Genomic DNA, 9936 nt, shown 5'->3' on the forward strand with positions numbered 1-9936 from the left:
GGTTGGCTGTTCCTGCGACTTATAAATGAAAAAAGTGTTTATGTTACATGAACACTGGACACCTTTTCTGTTCATGTTTATTTTTTGTGTTGCTGAATAAGCATTGTGTTAGCATATCTTACATCTATTCAGCCTGTTCTCTATTCTTTTATTGTCAGAACTTGCCTTCCAAGAGGACGTAATGTCTGTTTTGGTCAAGTAGTTTATAAAATAAATTACCTGCAAAAAATGCGACTTATACTCCAGTGCGACTTATGTATGTTTTTTTTTTCTACCTAATTATGCATTTTTGGCCTTGTGCGACTTATACTCCAGTGCGACTTATGTATGTTTTTTTTCTACCTAATTATGCATTTTTGGTCTTGTGTGACTTATATTCCGGAGCGACTTATAGTCCAGAAAATACGGTAATCCTTTGCAGAAACATACTATTACTAACTTTGCGTTTTGTTATGAGTTATTTCTTAAATTGAATAGTGGTTTTTCACTTTCTTTCTCAAAGTGCTGGGCCTTGAAAATGTATTTGGCTCCATTGGGGTTGTTTTACAGCCATGATTAATAAGAAAAACAGAGACTTGTGGCGTAAGTGTGTTAGTTAGCAAAGAGCTACACAGTCAACCGCTGATGATGTCATAGACGGGCGACCAAGCTGGGGACAGTGACTTCAGGTTCCGGTTTCCATGCAAACATGCTGCTAGTTGGGACGTTTTGTGATAAAATATGTTTAAAAAATGGACTTGAACCGAGGAAAAGTCTTACACACATTTTTTATGAAAACCGAAAAACACACAAACCAGGGCATATGAATGGAAAGTGCATTATAAATTGAATCCATTATTCATTCATTCATTTTCTACCGCTTTTCCTCACGAGGGTCGCTGGGTTGCTGGAGCCTATCCCAGCTATCTTCGGGTGAGAAGCGGGGTACAGCCTAGACTGGTGGCACAGGGCACATATAGACAAACAACCATTCACACTCACATTCATACCTATGGACAATTTGGAGTGGCCAATTAACCTAGCATGTTTTTGGAATGTGGGAGGAAACCGGAGTACCCGGAGAAAACCCACGCATGCACGGGGAGAACATGCAAACACAGAGATGGCCGAGGGTGGAATTGAACTTGGGTCTTCTAGCTGTGAGGTCTGCGCGCTAACCACTCAACCGCTGTGCAGCCCTGAATCCATTATTATTATTATTATTATTTATTATTATTATGATTATGCTAACCATTTATTAAGGGAGACCTATTATGCTCATTTTAGTTTCCTTTGTATTGAGTTATGGACTCCTAAAGAGCAGCTATAACCCGCACAGAAAGCTTTCTAGATCCTCCAGAATCTGCACTTGGATTTCCAAAACGATCTGTTTTAATTTATTCTGCCCACGGCCCGCTCCCAGGCACACCTACTACACTGTGATTGGTCCCACTCAGCCTGTACAGCTAACAGCTTGTACCTGAGCACACCCATATACGGAAGTGAAACCAGGCGTTCAGAGCCATCCCAAACTTCTTTCAGGTTTAACACCAAAATACAACATTCTAATCACATTTACCGGTCAAGACAGCGGCTGGTCAAAATAAATTGGTCTATCTTTTCTGTTTCAGCTCATGACTTTTTGCCACTTTGTTGGAGTTTCTCATGCTTTGCAAAAAATTCAGACACCTCTGGCTGTTTGAGGATGCCAGAGGTTTGTTTATTTGCATCCGTGGTCTTGCGGAAATACTGATGCTGTTTTTTGTGATCCAAATTCATGAATAACCTTTATTTATTTAAGGTTAGTTTATCTGTACACTTAGGTAAACTTACCAAATCACCAGGGGATGAATATTTATTTTCATCACCGTACACATTTTCTGTACTTGTCACTCACACCACTGAGTGAATTTCAAGAGCTCTGTACTTCTGGTATGCTGTCATGTCTTTTTCAAACAACTACTTTGAGCAAGTGTTCAAAGCACCAAAATAAAATGTACTTATAAAAGTAGGTGACTTTGTTTTGTGCAGGATGACCGAAGTGATGGACTCCCTGGAGTCAGGCTCGGAGGACTTTGCCGGTGCAGTGGGAGGCGACCAGGATGCCGTATCCGTCCAGAATTGGAACCGTTAAATCAGTGGTGTCCAAAGTGCCATTTGTGATCTGCAGCCTGTTTAATATTATATATTAATTATTATGGAGTCCTTGTATCGGATATTAATCGATACTAGGTTTTTTTCTGATATTGGACCATTATCTGATATCAATAGAGGATCAGGGCACCCCTATAAATAAACAAAACATTTGGACACGCCTGGTTTCGGTGGTTTTCAGCAAGCCTTTGATGGAGCAGAACGCTGCCAGCGGTGAGTCACAGGAGCGATGAGTAAAATGTGGGCTGCTGTGACGAAGGTTATTATGAAATGTTGGTGTCTTTTTCCAGCAGAGATGATGACTTCTCATCAACTTCAATATTATTTTGAAACAGAGATGACTGGCACATTCAGGCAAGAGCAAGCAAAAGAATGACTGAATTAACATGGTACAGTTAGCAGCTGCGCTAATCCAATTTTTTACAGCATTGTTGTTATCTCACATGCGCTGTGTCACATGTTGATGGTGGGGGTGGGGGGATGGAGGGTTAGGTTGGTATTACCCTTACATGAACTTGTAGATATTCCCAGATTCCCATGAAAGGCATCCGAAGTTGTCCAAGAGGCTTCCCTCCATCGTGGTGGAGCCCACGGACGGAGCGGAAGTGGAGAGCGGAGAGCTACGATGGCCACCAGAACCAGGCTCACCAGACACTCCGACTAAACCGGCAGGTGAGGACGAGCACATGATGACTATGGTTGCATAATAAATGGATCGAGTGTGCCAGTGATTCAGGATTCAGACCAACGGAGTCAGACCATAAAACAGTGATTCCCAAAGTGTGGGCCACGGCCCGGTACCACAGTAGGGCCATGAGAGGTCATTAAAAAGATGATTCATTTTTGCAATTATTTTTAAAATTATTTTATTGTAAAATATTTATTGCATGATTAAAAAATAAATATTTATAGGACTAAGTAATAACCTATTGATAAAAATAATAACATTATTGTTATATACTTTATTTATTATATTATATACTATGATGATGATGTGATGATTATTAATAATAAATATAAAAAAATACAAATACATATTATTTAAAAAAATAAATAATATTATTATTTTTGTTACTATTATTATTATTATTAAGTGTTCTGAGAACGCAGCATTTCGTCTATGTACTGTTTATAGAACAAAGGTGGGCCGTGGACATTCTTTCGATTTTCAAGCATCCCGAAGCAGGAAAAAAAGGACATTAACGTAGCATCTTCATGCTCTTGCAGGTGATGTCCAAGTCCAAGTAGGTGTTGGCGAGGGGACGTCAGGAGCGGAGATGCCGGTCTCCAACTGAACAAACTCTGACGGGAAGAAGAAAACCTCCACGGTAAATGTGACTTGCTCCTCACGTGGACAAGTGAAGTCCGATAGAAGCGCACTTACTAGAATGTGTGCCTAGACAGCTTTGTGGCGCCAACAAGAGGCAAGAGTAGCACATTAGCTGACCTGGCCCACCACCCCTCAACAGCCTGGCGACAGTCTCATCAGCACCTTTGAAATAAAATGTGTTTGTAGATGTGATCTTTACCCCATGTTTCACTGTTACGATTTTAAGACAAAACAAAACAGGTTTTTCTTGGATTATGGAGAAATTGTTGAAGTGGTTTTGTAATAAAGTACATACTGTACAAATAAATGGCAATGATCGCTTAAAATGGTTCACATTTTTCTTGGAAGTTGTCAGAGATACTGTAAGTGCGTTCACACAGACAAGTACGGCATATGTACCACGATGTTGCACTCAAAACACTCCAAATCATGAGTGTGCAGTGATGGACACTGAGTACCCTCGACAGTCGCCATCTTACCTACGTAGCGGGAAGGAGCGGTGGTGTTGGGTTTGTGTCATAAGAAATGTGTGACATTATTTCATGTTTTTAAACCAGATTTAACAGAACGTGGTGGAAGTTATCAGTGTTGGGCATGTTACTTAAAAAAGTAATTAGTTATAGTTACTAGTTACTTCTCAAAAAAAGTAACTGAGTTACTAAGTGAGTTACTCCACTATAAAAGTAACTATTTCCCCCACCCCCACAGCAAACACGGGTACCATGACAGAGGTTTGTATTTATTGCAGTGGACAGGTGTTTCTGTGAGTTTGAGTTGCTCACACAAGACGTGGACAAAGTTTGTACATTTTACCTTTGACATCAACAAGGTTAAAATAGTGTCTTTACTTCCATTTGGCAAACGCTGTCTTCTCACTAGCGTCTTCCTCACTCGCCATCTCTCGCTATTGCACTTTGTAGGTGCTCTAAACACCCGCCCACCAAAGTTCTCCGATTGGTTGAAGGCGCAATTTTACTAAACCTAAGCCAATCCTCATTGCTTATGTGTGCTAAACACCCGCACACTTAAGTTCTCTGATTGGCTGAAGACGCTATTTTGCTAAACCGTAGCCAATCCTAATTGCTTATGCGGTTCTCACCCCGCCCCTTCAACACTGCAGATGAGTTATGAAGTCGGTGATAGATTTTTAGGCGGCTTCAGTCACGTGCAGTAACAGGGTGTCGAAAATAGTAATGGCGTTATGTAATTAGTTAGATTACCTGTTACTGAAAAAAGTAACGGCGTTAATAACACTGTTACTTTAAACGCCTGCCTTTATTCCCATCACTGGAAGTTATTGACTTATGGGTGTTGTTTTCATTTCAGGTGTGCTTGAACACAGTGCTGAACAAAAGAAAAAGGTTAATATTATCATTGACAATTTTTGCTAAGTGCACAATGACAGTAATAGATTTGGGGCAGCACTACACTGTCAAAATGAGTGTACTCCAGCACAAAGTACACAGTACTTAGTATACACAGTATATGAATACCGACAGTTATTCCAATTGAGACACAACCAGAATCATAATTCTTTGTTTATATCTACACTTGCTCTTCAACTCCAGACCAGCAGGGGGTAGTTTATTACTGGAGACAGGTGCTAAGTGTCCTTCACCCAGGCGCTGACAGTGCACTGCATTTTGCCGTAGCCAATGTCTCGGTGTGAACGCACTAATAATAAGACTCACTGTCACCTCTACAGGCACAATGTGGTATTACAAGACCTCAGTCAACCCGCCATGACATAACAATGACTCTATAAGTGCTGTACTACTTTGAGTCCTCCCACAGCTAACACTAGTAATGTTGCTGCTGCTGCTCCTGCTGCTACTAGTACCAGTCCTTCTATTCATGTTACTGGGAGTTTGTGTATTTTTTAAAACATGAACGACATGTAAATTATATTAGTGTACGTTCGGTGCTGTGGTATGGTGATTTTGGTATTTTAAGAGCTGCAGTGTTTTAAAGGGGACCTATTATGCTCATTTGGACTTGTGGACTTCTGTAGAGCAGCTACACACAATAACCCGCACAGAAAACTTTCTGGATCCTCCAGAATCTGCACCTATTCCAGCTGTGTTTCCTTGGATTTGTGCTTCCCGCCAAAACGGTCTGTTTTGGTTTATTCCACCCACAGCCTGCCTCCGGGCATGCCCACTCCGCTGTGATTGGTCACAGGCCCAAAGTACTTCCCAACTTCTTTCTACTTGAGTGGGTATTCTCAATGAGCTGAGAAGCCAGACGTTTACTAACTGAAGACAATCTTGGCATAACGTCGGTAGTGGAAATGTACGGGACGGCCAGACATCGGTGAGCACTGTGTGAGCTCACAGCATCTCCGACATGAACGCACCTTTCCCGGCAATAGCGTGCTGCTTCTGGCTTCAGCAACAGTTTGGCGGATATTTCATTTTCATGTTAACAAAAACAGCGCCGTGTGAAATGCCATTGACAGGTGAAAATATTTTTCTCTTGCCGGGAATCACCAACTATAAAACCTTCTGCTGGTACACTGAGAAGCAGAGCTTGGGGAAGGGCAGATAGCTTATCTGGCCTACAACCACGCCCATAAGGAAGCACGCTCCTCTGCCTCATTATCAGAAGCTTTGGCATGGTTTAAGCGTAATAGGTCCCCTTTAAAGATCACATCTCAATTTAGAAAGTTGTTGTACATCCCATGAGAGCAGGAAGTTATAAAAAAAAAACAGGGAAATGTTGATGTTGTGGAGCGCAGATGTTAAAAAAATATATACATTTTCAGTGTTTGTTATTTTTAGACTTCCTGGAAGGGTCAATTATTGTACAAGAAATAAACTTGTTAAAAATCACAGAAATGTTCTTACATTTATTATTATTATCCATTTAGCTAAAGTAGAGTGTCCCTGAGTCTTACCTCACGCTTCTGATCATAGTCAGATATTTTCCCAACAGTCAACTAATTACTACTAATTACAACTAATTAAACACTGGTTACATATGATACAAACATAAATGGTTTAAAGACAAATGCTACATATTTGTAATGTCTTTAATATACAGTGTGTCCCCGGGGGCCATTAGCGGCCTACATCTCATTTTATTGTGATCCGTGGCGTATTCCAAAGACATGGTACACATCTGAACATGTTACACTAAATAAACACAAGGTGTTATGAGAAAAAAATGCAATGTTGAATGTTATCACATGAGGGGCCGAGTGGTGAGCATGTTGGCCAGACAGCGAGAGATCGCATTTTCTCCCCGTGCATGCGTGGGTTTTCTCCGGGTACTCCGGTTTCCTCCCACATTCCAAAAACATGCTAGGTTAATTGGCCACTCCAAATTGTCCATAGGTATGAATGTGAGTGTGAATGGTTGTTTGTCTATATGTGCCCTGTGATTGGCTGACCACCAGTCCAAGGTGTACCCCGCCTCTCGCCCGCAGTCAGCGGGTGCTCCAGCGTACCCTAATGACTCTAATGACCCTAATGAGGACAAGGGGCATAGAAAATGGATGGACGGAGGCTTATAAACGATATCGACGTCATCTAATCTCTTCTCTCACCTTTTTGCCATACTTTATTTTAATTGGCAATGGCAGCATTGTTTCACTTTTGTTTCACTTTTGTTTCACCGTTGTTTCACCGTCGTTTCGCCGTCGTTTCGCCGTCGTTTCACCGTCGTTTCACCGTCGTTTCACCGTCGTTTCACCGTCGTTTCACTACTGGTTCACTGTTGTTTCACCATTGTTTCATTTTTGTTTCACTGTTGTTTCACTGTTTCACTGTTGTTTCACTGTTATTTCACTGTTGTTTCACTTTCGTTTCACTTTTGTTTCACTTTCGTTTCACTTTCGTTTCACTTTCGTTTCACTGTTGTTTCACTTTCGTTTCACTGTTGTTTCACTGTTCACTGTTTCACTGGCGACAAGCTGAAGGTAATATTGGAGCATACCATTTCATGTAGCTATGAGAGAGGTGGCCAGTCAATATGAAGATGAATTTTGGTTAATGTCTATATTTAACTGTTACAACCAAATAAAAAACTAGATTGTTTTCATCATTTTCCAACCAGACAGCTAAATTATTTGACCTACTATTTACCCGGGCCCCTTTCAGTCGGGGGCCCTTGGAATCATCCTAATCCCCCCCCCCCCCCCCCCTTCATATACAAATATAGTTACAAACACAAGTGTTGTTTTTAAAAATCCAAATAAATGGGACTGAGAAGTATTTGAAAAGAAAAAGCTCACCAGCATTAACCTCACTTGCAGGTCACTGTCACCCATTGTCCACATACACTCTTCACCAGGCGCCATCTTCCTGCACTTCACCCACGAACACTCTGGTGGCCTGTTGAGACTGACGCCTCATAAAAGGTCACATTGGTGTCTGGTTCTCCTGAGACAGATCTGTTGGTTTTGTTTTGGTTTTTTCTGTCTCCCATGTCTTTGTCTTTCTGTGGATTTGACCTTTCAATGACAACTTGGCGAGGAGCGCTTGGTCATATAAAATGGGGTCGCCCCCGGGAAGATGAGGGCCTGCTGGCACTGTCAATTATCTCTCAAATGTCACAAACTGGGGTCCCCCCCCCACACACATGGTTTATAATATGCATATGAATGGCTTGAAAGATGAATGTATTTACTTGTTCTGAACTGCCATCTGTCTACCATGATAGCATGTGTTGTCCTGTTCACACTGGTTTGTACGATTCCCAGCAAATAATAATTATCAGGCATCCAATAGCTTCCAAAACGTCCCCCCCTCCAGCAGCATAAACAGCGTGACTTTATGCCTTTATGCGACACGGGGGAAGACAGCAATTCATTCACCAAAGTACAGTAGATTCTTGCTAGTTTCGATGATTATGTTCTGAGAAGCAGGCAAAGAGTGAAAAACGAGAGTAATGGAGACGCTTTAATGAAGCTCGGATTGTGAGGAGGCACTTCCTTAGGTTTCTGGCGGTGAATAAATGATCTATGTCTATATCTGTCTATCTACAGTTTATACTTTATAATCCGTTATTTGTCAATCGTTATCAACATAAAAATGGTAACGGTAATGGTTTAATTTCATTTGAACATGCATCAGATTACAATTGAGTGCATCCCATAATCAGTTCCCAGTTCCACATGTCCAAAAGGAGTAGGAAGAAGCAAAGCTTATTAAATCCTACCCCTGCATCTGCTACTTTTACAATCAGTAACTGTTACAATTGTTCACTTTCTGATTCCATAATACAGTTTAAAGTTTTTTTTCTCGTACCGAAGTAGGAGGTGATATGAGCATCCAATGCCATAATGGGTACCATAGTGCGTGTCAATATAGTGATATATATAGCACATCATGACTGGTTCAAGACTCTTCATCCTTGTATTTAGCAAACATCAACTGCTTGTATTGTTTGTTGAATTGGCTCATCGTTGTGCATTGTTTGATTTCCTTACTCAATCCATTCCATAGTTTGATTCCACATACTGAAATGCTATGGCTAGCATAACGTAGTCCTAGCATAGAAGTGTTTCAGATGTACTTCTTCCCTGAGATCATATTTCTCCTCTCTTGTAGAGAAGTATTGGATGACATTTTTAGCTAATTGGTTATTTTTAGCCTTATGCATTATTTTAGCTGTTTGAAGATGAACTATATCAGCAAGTTGAAGTATTTGTGATTTTAGAAATAAGGAGTTAGTATGTTCTCTGTAGGCGGCATTATGAATTATCCTTACTGACGTTTTTGCAGTACATTTAGCGAGTGAAGATTGCTTTTATAGTTATTAGCCCACATTTCCACACAATAAGTAAGATATGGTAGAACCAGGGAGCAATAAAGAGTGTGGATGTCACAGTCGGTCTCGAGAGCTTTAAAGTTCGAACCCAGGATGCAGAGAGCAGGACCAATTGCAGGCAAAAAATATTTATTGCAGCAGCAGCGAAAAGCAACTCAGGGAACAGACGTACAAATGATAATGATCCCACGCAGGGAGAAGCACACACCTGAACTAAATAGACAGCACAAATAAGGGACAGGTGTGGGACATAAGGACAACCAAGGCAGACACGGGAAAACCAGAAGTCCAATACAAAATAAGAGTGTCCAAAAAGGAAACCAAAGCTCAGACAGGGAACATAGACAAACTGTCACCTGGGAACCCACACAAGGCGTGACAGTGGAGTGATTTCTGATTGAGAACAAGTTTTGCATTGTTCAATATTGAAATATTTCTGGCCACCTTATGTTGTATATTTGTAATACGAGGTTTCCAGCTCATATTTTCATCTATTGTGATGCTCAGAAATGTATTTTCGTTCACCCTTTCAATGTCCACACCGTCTATTTGTATTTGCTGGTGCGTGTCCTTTCTGCTGTTACCAAACAGCATGATTTTAGTTTTACTTAGGTTCAAGGACAATCTATTATCATCAAACCATCTTTTTAGTGTGACCATTCCTTCTCTGACCTTTCTAATGATTTCGTCTGCACTCCCTC

Source organism: Doryrhamphus excisus, chromosome 7 (genome assembly GCF_030265055.1).
Source record: "Doryrhamphus excisus isolate RoL2022-K1 chromosome 7, RoL_Dexc_1.0, whole genome shotgun sequence".
Taxonomy (NCBI): Eukaryota; Metazoa; Chordata; class Actinopteri; order Syngnathiformes; family Syngnathidae; genus Doryrhamphus; species Doryrhamphus excisus.